The sequence below is a fragment of the Bombus vosnesenskii genome, unplaced genomic scaffold, assembly GCF_011952255.1.
Source record: "Bombus vosnesenskii isolate JDL3184/JDL3185 unplaced genomic scaffold, Bvos_JDL3184-5_v1.1 scf7180000013302, whole genome shotgun sequence".
NCBI lineage: Eukaryota > Metazoa > Arthropoda > Insecta > Hymenoptera > Apidae > Bombus > Bombus vosnesenskii.
In genome coordinates, this window is record NW_022882951.1 from 271,926 (window position 1) to 295,839 (window position 23,914).

Below are 23,914 nucleotides of genomic sequence, written 5' to 3' on the forward strand. Positions count from 1 at the left end.
TTACCATACTTATTCTCTTACTTACTCGCTAATCCACGATAATTCTCAATTGCAGATTCAAAATTTACTTGGAAACCTTATTCCGCCGACTTGTTCGTCGGAATCAATTTTCACAGACGTCTTAGCTGCCGGGACGTAGCTTCGTAGCCATGCTCGTGCAATTTAATGTATCGTTAGGCACGGTAATAAACGATAAACGTGGTAGAATATGCCGCCAGTTTACCAGCAGAGTGTTCCACCGGCATAGAATCGAGGTGATTATGTTCGGCTCCCGAGGGACGCGTCGCCTAAACGACCGCTTCGTGCCGCTATCGTTCTCTGCTATCCACGTCGTTTGCCTTTGATAACTCTTTTACAGTCTGACTTTATTATCCGAATAGGAAGCCGGTAAGATCGACGAGTAATTCGCGCGCATTTAGTTCGCCTCTTGTCACGGTGGGAAAAGAAGCGAATAAAAAAGAAAAGGAGGTACGAGACGACAAAAGGAGAGAAAGGGAGGAACAGAGGGGATTTATCGGAGATGGTAAAAACTAGGCTTCTCTGGTGGCGATGTTCAAATATTTGAGAGGAAAAATTTATGTCCCGGACCGCGGGTTTCCTTTTAAAGGCACCGCGACGACGAGAGTGGAAAGTTTAATTACACGGGAACACGTCTTCGTGGTGTTCCCTTTGCGGTGTTCGTGGCTTGAAAGTCGGCCGAGGACCAAGTTTAGGCTGTTCGCTGAACATTTTCTTTAAAAGTTACCGCTGGTAGCGATGCTTCAAGTTAGACGTAGCATTGGTCGATTGTTAGCGCATATCGTTGAAATCGTAGCTGTTTCTGCAAATCCATGTTATACAAGTAGATTATACCCATGTTGATCACAGACAAATTGAAACGTGAATTAAACATAAGTCTAGCGATCGTAGAATTAAGAAATGAATTTATTATTCAGATATCGGTCTCCTACGGCTGTCGTCTATACAATGGCATAATGTATAACGAACATGTGTAACGTTAGAGACGGTGAATAAATAATAAAAATATTATTAGATCATACAGATATGCTTATACGAGTACGTTTTAATATTCCAAAATTATAGATTCCACGGTAACTTTATTTGGATATTTTGAGGCTTTTGGAACGAGGAATTAATTCAAATATTTCATCTGCTAAGTTTCTCGTGTCTCTTACCTTTTAAATAAAGTTGTATTATATAGGCTGTTAGAAAATAGCGACTAAATATTTTCAATCGAATAAGAAGAAGCAAAGGTGGCGCAATGCAAATGATAAAACTTCGATTTTCTTCAATTTCGAGAAAATAAAACATTTGAATTGAAATGGTTAGAGAGATGGTAGAATTTAAGATGTAGAAACAGACAAATTTGCCATGTTAAATGTTATTTTCTGTTACCAACTCGTCGAATTAAACTATACTAAAACTTGAACAAAAGATTCATAGACGTCATTTGCTTCCTTTATCTTCATCTTGAGAACGAAACGGTACGATATTCTTCAGAAGAATTCAGAGACATCGTCCTACCAGAAACAAACGTCAGCAAGTTAAACGCAATGTTCAAGCGCCGCTTATTCACCGATGAATCCAACAGGAAGAGAATGGAGTGGAATTCACGAACGCTAACGTAGAAATAACCACGAGACGTTGGTCGACTTTAGCTTCGTAGCAAACTAGTTAGCGAACTTGAGGTTGTTCGACGATTGTTAAGGCGTACAAAACGTCTCGCACAACTTGAACGGTATAGCCTGACTGCTTCTCACTTGTTGAAATTCCAGAGGAACGCCAGTCGCCATAAACCTTCTCTCGAATACGTTATCCTTGATCCACGAAAGCGTTTTCACGATAAAACGTTTGATCTTCCGCCATGGAAGCTGTGGTATCACCTTTAACTGATCGATGCTGAAATTACCGCCGTGAATCCTTTTTTTCCACCATACTTCGCAACTTTGAAATCGCGTCGTGAAATTTAAATTTTGCTCCGTGTACTTGTTCGTCGAGTTGTTTGAATTGTGCAGATTTTTTCAATTATTTGTCCCGATTCGAGGAGCAACTGCGATAAATTTATCGACATTGTTGCGCTACAAAAATTTGTTACAAAGAAGAATGTATCGACTTTGGATTAATTTTTGTATTCTAAGAAGAACAATCGCTTAATTGGACATGGATTTTTACGAAACAATTGTCACCTGTATTTATGTTGTAAATAGTCGCTTGATTTATAACAGTCCGTGAAAACATATCTTTTGAATGAATTTTTTAGGCAGATGATTCTAAGGCAGTTTCATCGTACGACAGTGAAAAAGAGCAAACGAAAGATTTGTTAAACAACAGTTCGACGGTGACATTTTGCGTCGTTGAAGTTTTAAACGAAGACCAAAGATGAAACGTCTAACGAAACGCTTTAAAAGCCAACCATCCATTCATTCTGACGTTGAGGAAGAGGTATCTGGATGAAGAATAGGATCGTGGTGAGAGTAGAGCATTAAACGTGGCATTAAGCCAGCGATCGCTTCATCGGACAGAGCGAACAGGCTGCTACAGGCAGTATAATGAATCATTAATGTCCAGTTATCGCTGAAATCGATCGCGAGAACTGACGAATTCAACCAGCTAAAAACCAGCAATAAAGGTCAGTCTCCTTTCTCGAGTATGCAAATAAAAATAATAATTATAAAGATGATAGTACATTTTCTACTAACATAATATACCTATACTATAATAATTAATATCTCGAATAAATTACTTACGAGTATTCTTATAAAATCGTAGTTCTTCTTTTTCTTTCGTAAGATCTTTCGCCGGGAAAGTTTGTTATATTAAAAAAAAAATTTTATCGATACATTTAAATTATTGAAAATTGCTAAAGCATTATTTTAACACTAAACCAACAAATTTTGTCTTATTGCGAGGATAATTATACGAGGTAGTCGAAGTTTGTTAGATTAAACAAAATTTTTTACGGATACATTTAAATTATTGAAAATTGCTAAAGCGTTATTTTAATTAACTACTAAATTTAATTACTAAAACAACAAATTTTGTCCTATTGCGAGGATAATTATACGAGGTGGTCGAAGTTTGTTAGATTAAACAAAATTTTTTACGGATACATTTAAATTATTGAAAATTGTCAAAGCGTTATTTTAATACTAAACCAACAAATTTTGTCCTATTGCGAGGATAATTATAGGAGGTGGTCGAAGTTTGTCAATTAGCTAATGTTACTAGTTAGTGGCTAAATCATCGCGCAAGAGGATTCAAAAGTTTATTCTGCGCGGTATGTTTTGTTAATTAACAGCATAAGATTCCAAATCTCAGAGCAAACAACACGACGAAAAAATATCCCGAAAGAAGAAGTTGGAGTTTGTCATTCAACAGCAGTATCGTCGATGATTAATGCCCTTGAACATGTTCCCCCAAAACTAGACCAACCCTCCAGCCTTCGCTATGTCCTGGGTTCGAAAGTCAAAGCCGAAGGGAGACGTTGTGCCCAAGGAAACGAAGAAAAATGCGAGAAAAGCGAGGGACAGTGGGATATGTATGAGGTGGACGGTTAAAAGGAAGGGGAAAAGAAAGGGAGATCCATTATCGTCGTTGATGACGCGACTCGGTATGGAGGAGAAACGTAAAAGCTGGAAACGTTGGTTAAATTTGATTTAAAATAAAAATAAGGAATAACAGGTAGAAACGGTGAGCTGCGTAAGTTTCAATTAATTAATTATTTTTATTTGAAAAGTAATTTATGGAAGTAATTTCATTTTGTCGAGATCAATTCAATTTCTATTCTTAGGTGCAACGATTTTAAATAGAATAACGCAATTTAAAAATAGTTTAATTCGTTATAAACGCGTACGTCCCCTATGCTCCAATTATAAATAACAGAACAAGATCTTTATTCCTGGAACTAAACGGCATCTCCACTGTGGATTGTTATTTCAGTAAACATTTAAATATTAATAAACTCATTTTATAATTTTGTACGGCTCTGATATGGCTGACACGACGGTAAAAATAGAAATTATTATTTCATGAAACATGAATTTTAAATTAAAGAAACAGAATAAAAAGAGTTGTATCCAAATAATGAAACATCTCTAAGATAAACAACTCTCTTCTTAGAACAAACTACGTTGTAATTAATTTGAAATAATCACGAGCCAAATGACGTGTCATTTAAATAGTCATTTTCCAAATATTTTCTCTATTGACCACACAGGGATAACTGTGCGAGCTAGAGGGAGAAATGGGTAGAAGAACAGTGCGATTCGTCCCAGCAAAGCGGAAAAGAGAACGGTGGAAGAGGGTTGAGGGGTGAAAGGGAAGAAGGAAGGAAGGACAGAAAGACGCGGAGGAGACCGGATTCCTCTTTGGTCTCCGTTTTACCCTCCTCGTTGCCCCGGCTGCATTCCTCGGCCCGTTTCAACCTGCCTGCCGGCCGCCGCCAGTTTAACCTGCAGCCCAACACACTATTATGTCTGACCCGAGGCGCTCCCACATTTAACTACACGTTTCGTCTGACCGGGCTTCGCGTGTGGAGGCACGGAGGTGTTTGTGGAAGGGTGGCCAACGAAGGAACGCGGACCCCCGAAACGACGCGACGTAGGGCTGCCGACAATGACTCCGAGTCAATAGGAGCCCAGCTTTTGAACTCGCGACCGCGACTGCCTGGTTATGTTTTAATCGCCGACGTTTTTGCGATCAGACGATGGCCTCCTTTTCCTCTCTAGGGAGGCTTTGCTGCTGGGGTGGTTAGCTTTTATGGCTTTTTGATATACGTTCGTTTAGTGGTTTATTGCACCTTCGTTTAGGATTTCTTCCTTTTTTGTCTTTTTTCTTTTTTCGAAGAACGAAACTTAGGCTTTGAAAGTTTGGAAATTCTGAAGATTCTGGAGGTAATGACTTTTTTTTTTTTAAGAACGAAACTTAGGCTTTGAATGTTTGGAAATTTTGAAGGTCCTGGGCGTAATTAGCGGAATTGAATTTTTCTTCGCGATCTTTTACGAGCAAAGTTTAGGTAGATTTTTATTTGGTTCGAGGTTCGAGGATTTTAGATATTTTGCAGGTTCTGAAATGGTTTCTTCCAAGGTGGTAGATGTTAGCTCGAATACGTGTTTGGTTACGTGATACAAAAATAAAAATCAATCGGAGAAAAGATTTCGTTCTAATTTATCGTCGCAAGAGTAAACAGTTTAAGGCTCGCTTCTCGTTATTTTATTGGGTTAAGAAGCCCGGACTATCGTTATCTTATCCTTTACATACATATACATCCTCTTGATATCGCGAGTCCCGATTCACAATGGATCAGATTTCACCGACACTCAATACTCAACCACCTAATCGCCTAATTAGCTGGCTGCCTGTGGTCTAACTGGACCTAACGCGCTCAACCTTGCTTCTTTTCTTTTTATATCCAAATGCAGGGCATGGAACGTGTGAAACGGCGCCAAACACGTCCGCGACACTAATTACACGAGCAAGTCAACATACGCAGATAATAACTCGACGTGATTTTGCGCGAACGTGGCTCGATCGAGCAGATCGGTCGATGCAGATCGGATAAGCGATGGAAAAAGGGGGCCTTCGTGCGCGATTATGCGTAAACGATACGCGGTAGATATCGCTGTACGATAAATCTTACGCTCGCGATTTATACGTACAGTTGGCTCGAAAGCCCACCTCGTTTCTTCGTACAGGATTTCATTTGAAATTCAATGGGATACCAATATACCGGCGTGACAAGGTTTACGCGAGTTTGATGATGGAAAAATGAAAGGCTCATGAGTTCATTAGACGCGTAATATACTTGTAATCGAGGAGTTGAGACGGTAAACCATGTAAATGTACATTCTGCGCAGAGTAGAATTTGAAAGTACAGACGTTTAATAGTTACGAACTTCAGCTTTTCGAGATATCACAGGATGAAGCTGGAGTGGTCCACGAAAGTATTTTGGCTTGTGGAAACTTTTTCTGAATTTCTTTGCCAGTTTGATGAGGTGTTGAAAATTTCACACGAGTCTACATACGTATAGAAAAATTACGAAATATTTATTGCTGTCGTTCTCTTCGCAAAGATCTCCACAGTATTAGCACGCAATCGATTATACACTATACTAAGATATTTAACTATATACAGGGTGATTGGCAACCGGTGGTACAAGCGCAAAGGGGGTGATTCTACGCGAAAAAAGAAGTCGAAAATGTAGGATAAAAATTTTTTTTGTAATTTTTCCATCGAGACAACGATCTACAGTGAGATCCGTTATAACGGCACGCGATAAAGTGCACGCGTACCGAGCGAAAATTCAAAGTCGATTTTCTCGAATACAAAGCCTCGAACGAAAAATGTTTATTCTATATTTTCGACTTCTTTTTTCGCGTAGAATCACCCCCTTTCCGCTTGTACCACCAGTTACCAACCACCCTGTATAACTGATATATTTAAACGATCGACCGAACAAATTCCGTGTCGAGTATCTAAATAGTCTCCTTTAAAACGATAAAATGAAAGAACGAAAATAAGGAAGGCAAGAGAAGGAAATATTCATATTATCCAGTTATCGCGTCACATCCATTCTTCTCTTAATTATCCAAAAGGAATTCGCAAGAATCCGAGTCGTAGGGTCGCGCGAATCGGTTGGAGAGTTCGCCAGGGTCCCGAAACGTCCGCCTGAATTAATGCGTAACTTCGTGGGAGGGGTTGATAAAAAGAAAACAGAGAAATGGGGCGTAGGAAGGGTAGGGTGGAAACGGGCAGGGGGCAGCGATGGTAGAGGGGGCAGACGGTGCTGTCGACTCTGGAGAACGAAAGTAAAAGAACGGACAGAGGCCCCGAGGAACGTAGGTGTGCGTTAAATGAAAGAGACGGAGGAAGAGGAGCGTTTCAAGGCATGGGAGAGGAATGTGGTCAACGCATAAACTATACCACCGTGCATTCCTTGGGCCAAGGGTGCCTATAGTTCGCGAATCGTATAATATATACGTGCACTGCACACGCGTGCACCGTGGCCACCTGACCTGAGAACGGATCCAACAGAGAAGGATTCCTTACCTGTTCCACGCGTTCCTGTATGAACTTTAAGTAGTGTTCTTCACCGAATGGAACGTTTGTACATTGCCAAAAGTATGTTTTTGCGTTGCTCGTAAGTTAATTGCATATTTAGTTTATTCGTAAGTAGAAGATGAAGTTGATGTCTATTAATATTTTACGTGAAATCATTTGAACGAAACGAATTTACGCTGCTTTCAAGTATTTACAGACTTATATCGTGTGTAAATTGTCCAAAATTTGCTAGTGTTTGGCGATAAAATTTGTTGTTTCTTTTTACACTTTTTACGTCTTAAAACTATTTCACAGAATATACTTAGAAATCGTGAAAGTACGCAGAAACAGACTCTAAATTGAACTGAAATATTTATTAAAATTCCAAGAAAAATTATTTAAAAAAATTGACGCTACAACTTATATACAAGATACATAAAGTTGCGCAAATATACGTACATATTAATATTACGTCGTTTGTTGTTAACACAAACGTTTCTTACACGAATTTCATATTATCATCTTCCGTTATCTTCATATTTCTCTTTATCGTAAGAGATAAACTGGAACATTCGTGCAAGAATCCAACAAACATTCGAAACTTGAATGGAAATGGGAACTTTGATTGTTATTCGTTATGTATCTATATATATTAGACACATACGCATGTTTACGATATCTCGTTGGTCATTAACGCGAGAAATCAATTAGTCTCGCATCGGTCTCACATCCACCGGTCGTGAGAAAAAAACCTCCTTTCCCTTTAATGGCGTCTCTCGGTTGGACGCGGTATTTATGCTCGTATCCTCTCGTATATCGGTGATCACCTACGCGAACAATCCCTTCTCGATCGTCCATAACGCGGATCACAGATTTATTGGAGCCGTAATTTGCGTCGCGGAACGTTTGATCGGTCGAATGGCGAAATCATCGGGCCGCTTTGCAACGTATCATCCTCGTAATCTGTTAGAAATTTTTTTAAGGAACGTTCAAAAATTGCGTAACATGATGTCTGGCACAGCTTGTAGGAAGGAAGAAATAAAAACAGCGTAAAAAGGGTAAAAAGATGTTCTTTTTATCTTTTATTTTCTTTGTCCCTTCTCCTTTTTTTTCGTTTAATTCGATGTTAAAGGTGGTTGAGGAATTCCAGCCACGTAATAAAAATTCATCGAACTACCTCGTTCAGGAGTTTCGATATAGACGTCGATTAATTTTGCATGTGATTATGGATGCTATTATTCGAGAGCTATTAAGCAGATCGTTCAGTTGTACGGTGCCTCTATTCAATTTTTAACGCATTGTCGTCTAAGAATTTTCTATACGCTCGATCGACAATTTTAGTTCTTCTGTCCATGCGTAAAATGACTAAGCTGATCGAAGCTCGTCAAATTCTCAAATCCCTCGTTATTTTCCATTTTCATTTAGTTCTACGTTTATTTTTTGTCATTTCCATTTTTATTCGACACATCAATGGCGTATTCATTCTTTCGTTCCTTCTTCCATTTCCACTTCCTTCTTTCTCTTCCTCTCTCTCTCTCTCTTTCTCCCTCTCTCTCTCTCTGTTTTATTTTTCCTTTTTCCTTCCTCGAAAATGAACCGCAGTATACTTGTTCCGAGGCAACCGCGATCGCCAATACCGATACCAGTTTCTTCCCTTCCTCTCACCAAAGAAAAAGACACGGCAGGGCAAGTTCCTTTTTAAGGCCGGCCGCGGCTCGCAGTGTTCGATTAATCGACGCTTTCTTCATTCATCATCGGAGCAATTAACGTCAATGTCGTAGCGCGCGGGCCGCTTTGTGCGAATCGTTTACGCGAGATGCGTTTTGGCAGTGTGCCACGGCCACAACTCGTAGCCAACGCACACACGGCTGTACAAAGGATAGCGACGACGACGGTGCAGAAGGAAAGGAACGGCTCGATAATGAATTCGAGATGAGACACCGGCTAATTGAATACGGAATGTCGATGAAACTCGATTTATGTCGTGGCGGAGATCGATGGCCGAGTTGAATTACCCGGCAATTTTCTCTTGCGTTAAACCATTCTTTCTTGCATCTTTTACCTGCGCCGAAACTCGTGAATCAAACGAAAAGTTCGAATGAAATTTCATCTTCAATTAGAATTTCAGAATACGACAGATTTGATAAATATTTTAGAATGTGACGAATTTCGAAAGATCGATCGATGGGTACAGAAACGAGTGCGTTGCAAATGGGAGAGTCTTTTATTTGAACGAATCGTGGATAGAGTCGAAGCATGACGCGTAGCTTTAGCATAGAATTCGAACGGAATGCGAAATTGCGAAGATCGCAGCGTTCGAGTGCTTCGAGCAATTTTCGATAAATTTGTGGAAAGTTCGTTCATGAGATGCTGCAAAAACAATGGTAGGAAATAAGGAAATAAAGGAGGAAGTACGGTATCCAAAAATAGAGTAACGTCGGAATGAAAATCACAAAGAATAGCAGCCAAAGACTGTATACCAATATTAAATTCAGCGCATAGAAATTGCCGCGAGTTCGAAATTTAATATCCTGGAAAGGACAGTCCTCGAGGAAGTGAGCCACCGGTCGGCTAGAACAGTGGAAAACTCGAAGGCATTAACTCTCGCGACAAGCTGCATAATGAACCGCCGTGAGTCCTTCCTTTCCCGATCCTGCTTCCCGTCCATTGTCGAGACGAATCCAGAACGTTTTAACGTTATTGAAACTTTCAGATTTTCTCTTCGTCTCGGGCATTGTAGCTTCATGGAAAACGAGAACGCGAGACACGGGGCAAAAGCGGCCGACACAGACTCAGCCCCGCTCCTGTTCCCTTTTGCTCTCCGATTCTTTTCATAGCTGCAATCGAGGAGATCGTCGTTAATCTGGAGGAACGTAAGAGAAAAGAAGTTCGAGGAGTAATTAAAGCGCAGACGAGTGTCTGATACCGGCAGTTTCTCCGGTCAGACAGAGAGAAACAGGCAGAGGGAGGAGAGAAGAAGGAAAAGTCGAGGGAGAAGGCGGAAGAGAATACCGAGCCACGGGGCCGGTGAACATTTAGAGAAAAAGAGGATAATAAAGAGACGAGAAGCAGGATAACGAGGAAAGAGGAAAAAAGGCCACGCTGAAAAATAAAGGACGGCGAGTCTCGAGAATCCTTGGTTCCCCTTTCATCCTGGCAAATATTTTGTCTACGACCGCGACGATGTCCGCTCTTCTCTTTTCCCGACTGGCTGCGAATATGCCTGGATGCGAGTCAATGCCGAATTCATCGTTAATCGTCGGCAGGTTAAGTACCATAGATCGTCGAGTTGCAAATGGTACGTCATGTCGAGGAAGAGCAGCAAGAGGATTGCCTCGACCGAGTTGCGAGACGTCGCCTGTCTGATATTTTTGACGCTTTAGCGATATCTTTCTTTATTATATCGCCAGACTTTTTATGGTTCCATCGATGTGAAAGAGCGAACGTCGAAACGAAAGTTGGAGTAGTCCTAGAAACGTAGTGGCTGCGGTGAACACTTGTCGAGATATTTCAGAATTGAATGTTAATTCGTGCGCGACTTGTATCGTCGCTGGTAAGTTCGTATATAGTCGGCTTATGAAATCGGTCAGTCGAAGTTTCCACGTTTAATCAAAATTCTGTCGTTGCATTCGTAGCGAACGTACGGACAAATTGTTTCTTACGAAATATTCAATCCATGGGTACTTTTCATTTAGCGATCAGCAATATTCGAAGGTAGAAAAGTTTCCCTCGGTTTGTCAATCAAGTGTTTCACGGTTGTGCAAACACGTACGAGAGAACGTTAATGGTTCGAGTTGAAATAACACATCGCCTTCTTACCGACGCTGTCGTGTCTGAGAAAAAGCTTCGTACCAGCTTGAGAGCTGCCTTGTATGTTTTACATGTTAAGGCTACCCATCGGCCGTATGTTCTAGTACACGCTATATTATTAAGTTATTAACGAATATACCGTAACAAACGAGTATCGCGAACCTGTTTCTCATAAACGAGCACAGTGTCTGCGTCGTCGGAGTGTATGCGCAAAGAATTATGAAGCGGGCCTCGACAATGCTCGATTTTTCGACGAACAAGTAGAAATATGCGAATCGTCTTCTCGATTCTTCGTGTCTATTTCGTTATTCTTTTAATATCGTACGTGAAAAGACATTTATGATATCGTAAGAGAAATTTTTCTTTGGCGTAAAATTGGAAGGATTTAACAACGATCGGAAGCAACGGCGATTTTTCAAATATTTTTCAGAAGCGTAAAAAAGTTTTTAACGACAAAGAAAAACGGGATTAATTGGATCGAGGATCGAAGTGATGCTCAAATTGTTCGATAAAAAAATAGAAAGAGGACGGGATACAAATTGAACAACGTCGAAAGTTGTAAACTAAATTGGGAAAATAGAACGAAGGGTCGGGATGCGAATCGAACGTCGACGAATCGTCGTCGAGCAAATTGCGGACGAGGCTTTACGACGACGATCGAAAGGAAGACACGTGCTGTGGTTCACACCCATCAAGCTAAACACGTGTCAACGAGCGAGACGTCGACCAACGAACAAAGAGAGGATATGGAACGAACAGCGGTTAGCGTCGTTCGGTTAGCACAACCAGTTCCTCGTTAAGCGTGCGTAATTTCTAGCAGGGTTCCGGTGAACATTTCATGCGAACGCGCGTGTCAATGGCAAACAAATGCTGTTTGAGTTCCGTTTCTTGCTATACCATAGTGGGTGAGTATATCGTAGTCGGCGTTCTTTAAGAAGAACGTGTTTGCTTTTACAGGTGATCGTTGAGGAATTTCTATATCTTGGCAGAAATTTGAAAATTGGGAAACTGGAATCTCAGGAATATGTTACACGTACAAAGCTTGAGATATTTGAAATTTGAAAAGTTTACGGTCCAGCGTACAGGTATTTAAAGATTTGCAAGCTTAAAACATCCAATGTTTAGGGTATTCGAAAATTTGGATATAAAAAGCGTCAGTTTAAAAAAAGACACGTATATGTTGTAAATTTTATACCTACGCACGTTTCGTACATGCGTGTGAATAAAAAAAAAAAAAAAAAAAAAACCGATAAAAGAGTAACGTGGCAGGATGAGATTGAAATTTTTGGAATATACGACCAAGCTATCAAAATTGTATCTTTACCAGCTCGTCAAAGATTTATTGTTCTTCCTGTTGGATTTTTATATTTAGCCAGAGGAAATCTGTTTTCGATGGTGATTATTATGGTGTTTGGTCCAGAGCAATCTCGTACGGTGGGCGTGCGGTTCGCGAAAGGAGCGAGCTTTGGGATTCGGCTTTTCCCTTCCGTGAGGACGATTTGTTGTTTCAGGGTGTATCAACCCCCAGTTTTACGGCAGTCGTTAACTGAGAAAATTGTGTTAGCGGTGACGGTACACCGTTGTGGAACTATTTTCATCTTTTGGCTTCCCTTATCGTTTTCTTCTTTGTACGTGTTTAAAAGTAAATTTAAATATGGTTTTTCTTCAGGGACTTTTTCCTTCTATGCAACGAATTTTGTTATAAATGTAAAAAACGTTTGATTACTCGAAGTTTTTACTAAAAACGTGGTAATAATATTCGAAGTTACAAGAAGGTAATAGCAATCGATGGAGTCGAGGACGTTTTAATTGAAAAGCAAAACGACGCGACGAGGTAAAAAGGCAGAAGCCACACAATTACTGGCGAACACCTGGAGCCAGCCAGCAACACCGCGTAGAATTGCTGGTGCAACAATAACGACGAAGTTATTAGAAGCAATCAGGGCAAATCGAATCGGGGATTGTCGAGATTGCGAGCGCATTAAAACCCAATTCGATGAATAAACATGGAAACCCGAATTCTTTGAAATCCTTTAAAATACCATTTCACATCAGAATTTATCGTCGACGTAAAATTGTTACCTTTTTATATTTTCAACGTATTTTTCCTATACAGATACCAATTTCTATAGGTTTAATCAAATATTTATACACGGTAAAAAATATTTTGATTCATCTACCACTCTCTGCACCTACTACTTTATTCCCACAGATTTGAAAAAATAGAAGCTTAGATTGTCCAAAAGCTTTTCGTACGAAGCGAAAATTCGATGGAAAAAGATATCAATTCTTTCGTTACGCTACTCTTGAAACCGAAAGTACACGAATACACGTAACGCCGTAAAAATCAGCCTAAGAACATTAAAGTACTCTGTACGATCGATCAAAGCGGACGATTATTTATGGCAATACCGTGTAACGATATTATACCTTGAAACGAATATTGCCGTGTATAGAGTATTGACCTAATTGAAATCTGTGCCAAATCTGACGCAACATTGTCAGCCGAGATTTCGAAAAAGCTACTCTAACCAAATAAATTTCGTGAAATTTAGCGAAGAGTCGATAGAGACAATGCAAACGGACATCCTGCCACGTCCATCAAAAGTTATATCGTCGCGTTCGACAGGCTCGATAACCGTTTGATTCGATGTGTACGTCGCGACGGATACGCCTGAACCAGTTTGAAACGACGTGCATCGATTTGATGCGTTCATTGATCCGTCGACAGCGGAGCGTGCAGCTTTTAAAGCAAATTAATCGCTTTGAGAAAGCGTCGGACAAGTTAGCCGGTTATGAGGCCGCTATACGCGGCGTGACGCGAACGCTTCAACTAATTAACAGCGATCGGGACATTCCACGGTAGCTGATCTCCGTTTCAAATCGATGATCCTTGCCTCAAGATCGTATTGGCCGACAGTCGCGTTCCATTGCCTGTTTGTCGTTATCATTGCTCTCTGATCAAGTGGAATCCAGCTGCTTTTCCGCCAAAATCAGATCTCCTTGCGCATTTCTCTTTTTCATTGTTCACGACTGTTTTTGTCTGGCAGTTGTTCACAGAGAAATATTTGAGCTCTTCACAGACGGCTACGAATATTCGAACAGCTATTGGCTTCGTTTATTGGGAAACCTCGACAAGTTTTATTTTGTTTGAAATGACATTTATATTAATATAGCTGGAACATATATAGGCAATGGACGGAATTGGAAATCGGTGAGCCAGTTAATGAAGAAGAAGGTAAACTAATGAAAGAATAAATGTGAAACACGTTGATGCGATAAGAATCGTAGAACAGAGAAAACAATTTCTCCTCACTCTGTGATATTAATCGATCCATATAGGTTGTCACCCCCTGAATAAAATTGCGATTTTTGTTGGCTATTAAAAAAGCAAAAGTCAGCGACGTAAAAGTCGGTCGTCGATAAATTACTTTCCAAAATGTCTGGACCCTCCACTCGCGTAAATCTCGAGTATTTATATCGAGAGCCGGCTGCACGTGCGTTTCGTTCTCGAAACGTATGTCTCTGCCTGTTCCTAGATTCGCGATCCACCAAGATATCCGAATATGAAGAGAAATATAGAGTTCGAATTTGTGAAAATCCTTTCACGTTAAATTTCCTAACAAAGAGAAGATCGATCGCCAACTATTGTCGTCGAACGGTTCGAAAAGCTACTCTTTTGTCCATTTCAATTCCAAATTCCTTCGCTTTTGGACCATTTTTCGACCATCGAACGTGTGTTAGATCGTTCTTCCGGTGTTTCAGCCGCGTTATTTGGCGACGTTAACAGGATTAACGAGAAGAGGCAGCTACGTTGCAAGGATACGGAGAGCAAAAGCTTGTTAAAACGCGAAGTCGAGTCTGAAAGTGATACGGATGGCGCGTTTTTCCAAGTCGATGAGAATTAATGGTCTCTCTGCGTACCCGACGCACAGCGAAGAGGAAAGAAAAAAAAATCACCGGCACCCGAAATGTGTTTTTAGCCCAGTGAAACTTGCACTCGTCTCCTATTTAAAGTTGTAGCACCGCTAAATGCCTCGATTTTCGTGTTTTGTTCTTCGCGAGCCACGGATGAAATTGGCTTTTTGACGAAGCGACGACGCCGAATAAATCGGCAATGAACGAACGAGGGAAGCGAAGTGGCGCTACTCCAGAACACAGAGTAGTTTTGGGGGATTTATTAGCTTGTCCGGAAAGTGTCTTTCTTTTACAGACACGTCTTTTGCAACAACGCATCTTTATACAAACACGAAACCTAATCATACGTAATTCGATGAAATAATATAAAATGAGAAATTTTGTGCCTCTACTATTTCCTTATAAAACGAAAGAAACTTTTCGGACGACCTGATAGTTAGTTGACTGGTGGTTCACGATCTGGCTGTTGGTATTTCATAGATAAATCATAGTAAACGTTTACGGCGATACACGTTCGAATCATCGATCGAGGCTTTAAGCCGTGTTTGGAATACAAGCACAATTGGACGAGGTTTAAACTCGAGATACTCGATTAATAATTCCAGCAATGCAATTCCTGAAAGCCTCGAAACCCTCGGTGACATCTGACAAGAGAAATAATTATGTCAGCGATTTAAGCGATTTACGTTTGGTTGGTGCGAACTCTGGACGTTTTACTTAAATTAAGCGAAGGTTAGCAGATCGTAGTCGATAGAATGAACCGTATGGAATTGTTCTATTATCTGTATCTAATCACTTAGAGGTCGATAAGTAAAGTGGAAATCAGAGTTCTGCTGATTTCTTTAAGTTTGTAGTCAGATAGATATCGTTTTGTTAAACCTAACATTGAATCAGGGAAACGAGTAAGTGTGTGATTCAATCTGATTGAGTTCATCTTCGAATTCTAAGTTGTTAGTTCTACGGTTGAGAAAGTTCTATATGTATCAAAAATCATAACATTTAATTAATCACATCGTATCAAACTGTACGATCTTCGTGTCTACGTTGTATACTATCTCTGCTGCTACAAATCGAATGAAACACTTAGCCTGCCATAACACGGTGATACGCGTATACGGTACGCGTACGACGAGTAACGATTATACGTTGTTCATTACAGAATCATCGTACGAACGCTTCCATAATGAACAATGTTACCTCGGTATGCGTCGTACACGTATTATTTTTTTAAGCTTCCAATCAAAATAATTTCCTATTTTTATTATCGCGGCAAAGTATAGTCGAGCAGGCATTGTCCGTAATTGAAATTTATACGAAGAAATCACACTATTATTCTGACTATTCGTGATTACCAATAACGAGATTTTCGTACGTTTGTTTCATACGTATCTTTTTTTAACGTTGATTACACTTTAATTTAGAGGAAATCTCTTCTTCCTTAATGTGATTTGTAATATCGAGCGAATAAATTTAAACTTCGAAGAAACGATGCTTTACATGCAGGCAATCTAACGTTGCGTTAATTTCATTGATATCTCGTTCGAAGTATCTTTCAAAGAAAATGATATTCCGGATAAAGTAGCTGGAGCTTCGGATTCGTCGATTAAAATTTTCCAGCTTCTACGAAAAGATCAGAGTACAAGCTGTTCACCTTTCTTTATCGCCGGTTCGTGCGGTCGTGCCGAGGCGGATAGCAGATAAAAGATAGAGCTTAGGTACGCTCCGCGTTCCTTTCTCGGCGATCCCGTCACGTTAACTTCGCAGATACGACCTTAAAAGCGGAATCGCGCAAGCTCCGCAACACGTTGTCCGTTTTGCGGCGAATTATATCCTGCGGCTTGATCCTTATCAGTGGCTCGCTCCCAACCATGCAGTATCAACGTGAACAATGTTCTTAAATTTTCCTTTAAAATTCCATTTGCTCGTTTTTCGAAAGTTTAGAAATTGAATGCTGCTTCGATTCGAGACGAAAGAAACTTTTCTCTTAGAATCAGCCTGGTTTAGGAGAAATATATTTATGTTTATGAGTATGTATATATTTATGAGTTACACGCTCGTATATTTGAAGATAAATCTGAAACTATTGGCTTGACAACTAAGTGATTGCGGATTTTGTCATTGGATGGTATTGACAAAATCCGCGATCACATAGTTGCCAACCCAGTAATTTATCTTAAAGGTCGCCAATTAGAAAATAAGAATTTTATTTAGAAAATAAATCATTCATCAATCAACTCATTCTCGTTCATATCGAAGAGCATTTGTTTACTCGTACAGTACACGTTTAAACGATACAGTATCAGCTTGCTGAATGAAATGCCTAAAATGACGATAAAACGGAAATAAAATTAGATATCTTGTTATTCCTTGCATCTGATAGATTTTTGCACGTGGATCGTGGAATTCAATCGACTCTTCTTCGGTTTGGACGAAAAAAAAAGGAATTTCTTCCACAAAATATGGTGCGATTCAACGGTGCTTTAATTGAAGAAATACAGAAAGAAGAAGTATAGCGAACGGAGTGGTAATAATGTCAGGGAAGTACTCCTTAAAGAGTAGGCTCTCAAGATTAGTTCGTTTACTCGAGGAAAACGTGGCAGTGAACGTGAATCAGCAGCAACGTTCTCCGGCAGCGTTCGCACGGGACGTCAAGTGGCGTTGGCAAAAACGCGGCCCGCTGGAGTTAGGAGATTCTTATCGAGGTGCGGTCGGTTTTTGCGGCCCTTCCACCGGGGCAAATATAACGCCTGGCGTCACTGATTCACGATGCTCTTTTTCATCCACGGTTCACGCGATACGCAGACACAAAACGACATCCCCAGTTGCAAGTTGCAAGAGTGTCTCCAACGCGATGTGCAGCAGGGGATCTTGCTTTTTCAAGGTTTTTAAATCTTCGTCTTTGGTTGAAGAATATTTGATGGCGGCGTTACCTTCAGCTCAGTGTTTCCCAACTCTGTTCGAGTAGCGATTTTCTTGAATGATCTTTCGTGAATGAAGAATCGATTTGACGATTTCTCAGTGATTTTTTCTTATTATTTATTTTGTATTACTATTATCGCAGTGAACCTAGCGAATTTACCCTCGTTGAAATAAAAACTGATATCTTTGAACGGAGATTGTAAATATTTATACGATATAGAATGGAGATTGTTGGATTGATTTAGTATTTATCGCTGCACAGATATTCATGGAATGTTATACGAGCGTTCGAGAAATAACAAATTTGTTATGCCGGCGGTAATTTCCACAGACTCTAATCCAATTACGATCTGTATAAATTTAATATCTTGTTTTTATCTGGTGCTATCCGAATTTAGATTACAATAAATAATAACCTATTCCATGGTATCAGTACGATTATATGGAAATGAAATTTGCATAGAGCGTAATTTTATTCGTGATATTCGTTAAAGATTAACGGTAACTTCTCCTGTACTTTTATTTCTTCGACATCAGCCACTTTGCTTCTGCAGTTCATCCATTAAGATATATATCTATGTATTAAGAAAACAAGTTCGTTTACTTAAGCGTGGAAAATGTCTGCGAGAGACGCGGAACCGCGCTATCTGCAAACTTTTCGCCGGAGTTTCTCAGCTTCTCGTTCTCCGAGAACTATCTTTTGTAGTGAAAAGATTAGCAGACTCCGCCGTGACACGGGGTCAGAAAGATGCTCGACAATGGAAACGCATTAGTACCTCGAGACGTTGGCACAATGGACGCGTTTCCGCTCGACGACGCGTGCACGATTCTTCCAGTTGCACCATGACAGTCGCGTCGATCGTGTCCCCGTTCCGTGGACTATCGGCTGGAACTTTTTATTCGCCTTCTCGAGTCCATTGCTGGTCTTGGAGTGGCAACAAACCGTGTACCGGTGTGTCGAATGGCAGTGAAATAAAGTTGTTCTTTGAATTACGGAACCGCCGCGGCTATTAGAGTTCCATTCGTGCGCTCGTGTTTATGAGGTTAAAGCCCACTGCGTTGACCCATGTGGTAATCCAATCGCCTCGAACCATGGTGAACGGGAAATTAGATTAGAAAATGTTGAAGGGAAACGAAGAGGAGCTGGTTGCGGGGAATAGTAGAACATGTAGTAGAATGAAATCCACGTATGTTGGATGGAGGTTCGCTCGCGCGTACGTACTGTGAAAATTTCACGAATTCTTTCTCAAATTTGAGAATTTGACTGCCACGCCGAAATCACACGTTTCGCTGAGGACGCCACGGGAGTATTTTTATTATTCAAAGCATATAATGGCAAAATAATAATAAATTGACGATGTAAGACAACGTTCTTCCCCAATCGACCGTTTATCTTATTGGTGGTCACGGGTGACCACCGTGGCGCCTTGCTAACGGTCGATAGCGACATATTATAACAAGGCTTCGTTTATTTCAACAAACCATTCGCATTCGTTGTTTCGTCGTAAGCAAAACCTGCAGAATATATTGTCGAAACGTGTAGAAGATATTAGTAAACGGTATTTGCTCGTTCTATATATAATAGTAAGGTATGTTCACGCTTCTAACTTCAATTATACGATTATAAAGCAGCATTTACGATTATTTTCTAAGCTGTGTTTATAATAATATTCGTAGATTACTCCTCAAAGATATGGATGCAAACACAGTGCATCGTTAGATGCAAGATTTGTTCTCTTTTTTTATTATTGATGTTCTAATAAAAATGTTTAATCGTTCAATGGGACACTTTTTATTTCAAAGTATCTTCTATTTATCGGTTATATTGAAAATGCCCTAACTGTCAATTTTCATTCAATTTTTACAATCGTAAGAAGTCAAGCGCTCCGGTCACCAATGACCACGGTGACAGTCAAAGTGTTAAAAAGGGTGTACGAGTACCTTCTTACGGTGTGTTACTTGAACATTATGGAAACGTTTATCGACGAATTTGATGTTTAAACGATGTATCACGAATAACTGAAAGAAATAGAAGCTTGGTCCAGACCTTTGGAAACTGTTGATTCCTTGAATCTGCGACCATTTGCACATCGTAGAAAACATCTGCCAGAATGGCTATTATATCTCGCGGCTTACGATATAATAGCGAAAGAAACACTTTGAGGAAGAAAATACCAGAATAAAGACGGAAAATAAACGAATAATATTCGGAGATTCCTTTCACAGGTGCTTTTACTCCGTTCAAAATTCAGTTCGTTGCCAATTTCGAGGTTACGAAAACGAAACAGTCCCAAGACACGCAAAGTCAAACCTTAAGAAATCTTCGCTGTAATTTTCCGTAGTTTCGTGACATGCTCTATTCTTCCAATGCTAATTCTATTCTCTTGCATTTTCAAATTTATCCTAGATCGCATTTTTCGTGGAAAACAAGGTTCGAGAAGATGTCGGGTTGACCGCGAGCGAGCGGATACAATTGTTCGCTGGACATCGGATGAATTTTATTGCTTTCCAGTCGGTTAGACGCAGAAAATACATAAACGGTGTTGGATAGGTGTCTGAAAGTAAGCGGCCGTGAATGAACGACCATCTGGGCCGCGTGTTCGATACGATTCGTTGCCCTATTCGAACTTCGATTTCCATCCCATTGAGTCGTTCCTTCTCGGAGTCCTCTTTCCCCCTTCTTCGTTCCACGTAAATTCTTCTTTTCAGATATTTTTATCTCAGCTTGTTTTAATTAGCTGCTAGCTATCTTTATTAGACGCGTAAGTTGATTCAATATCCTTTCAGACTATAAACATTTTCTTGTCTTATGGCGAGGATTTAGAAGAATTTCCAGCACTCCTTGTTATTAACAGACTGATAAATTTAGCGAACGCATTTAACGATAATTTAAATTTCTTTGGCCACCTTTTCGTCATCTTTCAAATCCAATGTACAAATAGCTGTGTACCCCGCGGGGGGTAGCCACCCACATGATAATCTAACAGCTAAAAAATTCTACCAAATGTCCAAACTGGACAAATTGTGAATGTAAACAATTAAATAAAAAAAAATAAAAAAAAATAGCTGTGCGATGAGGATTAGATAATTAGGGGACTATTTGAAGTATAAATTACGTACCGCGATATTTCGTCTAAGAAAAGGGGCCAACCAGTTTAAATAAATAGACAAATGTAAAGAAATTTGATCTGTATTTATGTAATTTCGCGCAAATGTGATGAATAGCGAATATCATCGAGTTTATACTTGAAGATTATTTTATTCAAAAAGTTAAAGACAATTTCATTGAAAATAGACATCGGTATCTTCCATATACTAATATTATAACGAGCGATATTTTTAAGATTTCGTAAGAATAAAAAAGTCCTCTCGTATGAAAAATCACACGAATAGTTGTAAAACGAAATACGAGAACGATTATAATAATACGTGAATAGTCTTTGATCGTGATCGAATCAATTGCAATGAAATGGCTTGTGATGCCGTTGTAATCATTAAAACGATCAAAATTCCAATTAAAGCGAATAACTGTAATCAATTACCGATTCTCCCTATCACACAAAGAATTAACTTCGTCCCCTATCTCTTCACCGATCGCCTTTCTTTTTTTTTCCTTGCCAATCGACGAGACACACGCCGTGTTCTCCATCGCGCTTCAGTTAGCTCGAGCGAAGTTCGCGTTGATCGATCGCGAAACCAGCCGCGAAACGAACGAACGACGCGAGTAATCGGTCGAACAGATTGGTCGGGGCGAGCACGGCGAATCGCGGAGCGTTAAATCGCTTACTTATTCATACGGAGCCTGTGTTTCGCAGGCCATCGAGTGCGGATTACAGTACTTGAGACACGATACACCGCGGCCGTAGAAACGCCAGCAACTGATCGCAATCACTGACATTCAAATCCGACACCTTTCCACTTGGTTTCCCGCTTTTTGCCACGTCGATATGTATATTCATCTTGTTCATCGATTCGATAGACTATCCGTTTCATAAATATACATTGTCACTTAACCGTGCCACAATTGAACAATTGAGCAGTGTAGAAACTGTGTAGAAATATTGTCAGAGAAATGTGATCCTTTTAATTACGAAAGGATTAAATCATTTTCACCATTGAAAAAGTTTCAGAAAGCGAAAAGAAAAGTATTAGAAAGTTTATAGATCGAAGGATTAATAGATTCAGCGTTATTTTTATGATTACAGACTCTCTTTCGATCAGAGATTTTGGCAGTGGAAAATCACATTTCTCCGCGGCTAGAATAATCCAAATTCAATGCCGTATATTCAATGGAGTAAATTTAGTCATCTTTCTGATAAAAATTCCAATTAATCTCGCTTCGTTAATGTGGCGTCGATATTTCACGATTCCATCCAAAGTGAAAATAACTTAGATCTATCAAGGAGTCAGTTATTTTTCCATCCGGAGCGGATAATCCGTGCGTTTTACGAGGCTAAATACTATCGTGGGACGGCGCATACTTATGGAAACCTTTCTATCCCGTAACATATCCCTCCGAAGTGATCCACATTCCCGGCATGAAAAACACGGTATCACTTTCATCCTTGAAAGCTGATATTGTTCACGAACCCATCGACGAGCAAATGATGCAACGAACATGTTCAACCAGGAAGACCCTTCGCGCCGATCCACGTTCAAAGTACCGACGAAAATGTCGTCTTGCTTCCTCTTAGCGATTACCATATATAAAGAAAAAAAAAAAAAAGAAAGTAAAAAGAAAAAAGTCTTAAATACCTGTTTTAAAACTCCCAGCAAACTTTGTTCGACGAAATCAGCATCGAGGTCGAGAAGCAAACCATAACTCGCACGTGTTGTCCACGAACTAGCTTTCCTCCGTGGTTTCCCTTTCGTCCGACAATTTCTTCTTCTATCCAGCCTTCACGGAGATGGCCCAGGCCTGAAAAGCGGCGTAAAGTAAAGTACATAAGGTCAAGGAGTGGCAAGTGGCTCCGAGTTTCTCAAGTGTCGGTCGATTCAACCGTGCAGACCCCTTTTTCGCCTTTGCTTCTTTTTACAATTTCTTCGCTTCCTTCTCCCTCTCTCTCTCTCTCTCTCTCTCTTTCTTTCTTTTCACCGTGGTGTCCCGTTTCTCTTCTTCTCTTTCTCTCGAACATGACCTAAAACCTAACCTAAACCACGTGGACCAACTGCCCCTTTTCATCGTCGTTCCCATCCATCTTTCTCTGTCTTTCTTTCCACCTGGTGCCCCGTTACCAAGTTTACCTCTCTTTCATCCGGAAGGACATTCCGGTCCTTTTCACCGGCTAACTCCTTCGATTTTTATCTTTCCGAGGATTTTCTGGGTCAAGTGTGCCACGCTCCAGGGATTTTATAAATATTAAATCGCGCGAGGAGAGATTCGATGCCTGTGGCTCGTGTTCCTTGGGCTTGTTTTCTTCTTTGGGGTGGCTGCTTAGGCGAGACAGCTCTTTCATAGAGTTGTCAAGGTTTTGGGAACTAGAGTCGACTATTTTTACTCTTGATTTTAAATAGTTCTCCTTTTCGTTCGAGGAATACAGACGCATATGCTGGCGTTCACAAGCATAGAGACACCTCGGTTTTCTTACTTTATCCTTGTGTAGCGGCTTTTACAAATTATTCTAATTTTCGTCAGGATAAATTAGATTTATTCGTAATTTTGTTGTTAAAATATATCCTTTAGAAGATAAGTAAGTTCCCGTTTAATTAAAATACCATTCCATGAAGTGCTATTATAGCCATAGGCATTTGAAATTTATTTATTTTCTAACATTGTCTCGTTTTTAAAGTTTAAATGTATTTCTAAAAGAATGTAATTGTAAATTAGAAAATAACGATCATCCTCGATTTATTTGTAACTTTGTTGCTAAAATATATCCTTTAGAAAATAAGTAAGTTCCCATTGAATTAAAATACCATTCCATGAAGTGCCATTATAGCCATAGGCATTTGAAATTTATTTATTTTCTAACATTGTCTCGTTTTTAAAGTTTAAATGTATTTCTAAAAGAATGTAATTGTAAATTAGAAAATAACGATCATCCTCGATTTATTTGTAACTTTGTTGCTAAAATATATCCTTTAGAAAATAAGTAAGTTCCCATTGAATTAAAATACCATTCCATGAAGTGCCATTATAGCCATAGGCATTTGAAATTTATTTATTTTCTAACATTGTCTCGTTTTTAAAGTTTAAATGTATTTCTAAAAGAATGTAATCGTAAAGTA

General features: G+C 39.8%; 1 protein-coding gene and 1 long non-coding RNA gene across 2 annotated transcripts in view; both read left to right on the forward strand.

Moving 5' to 3' along the window:
* The window catches only part of LOC117234036 (glypican-4), a 131,858-nt gene that overhangs the window by 41,388 nt on the left and 66,556 nt on the right, over positions 1-23,914 (forward strand). The gene's annotated exons all lie outside the window — the stretch shown is intronic.
* LOC117234037 lies at positions 1,532-3,947 on the forward strand. The gene is made up of 4 exons (XR_004493466.1): positions 1,532-1,738; positions 2,261-2,647; positions 3,299-3,699; positions 3,791-3,947. It is a non-coding gene; the product is annotated as an uncharacterized LOC117234037 (long non-coding RNA).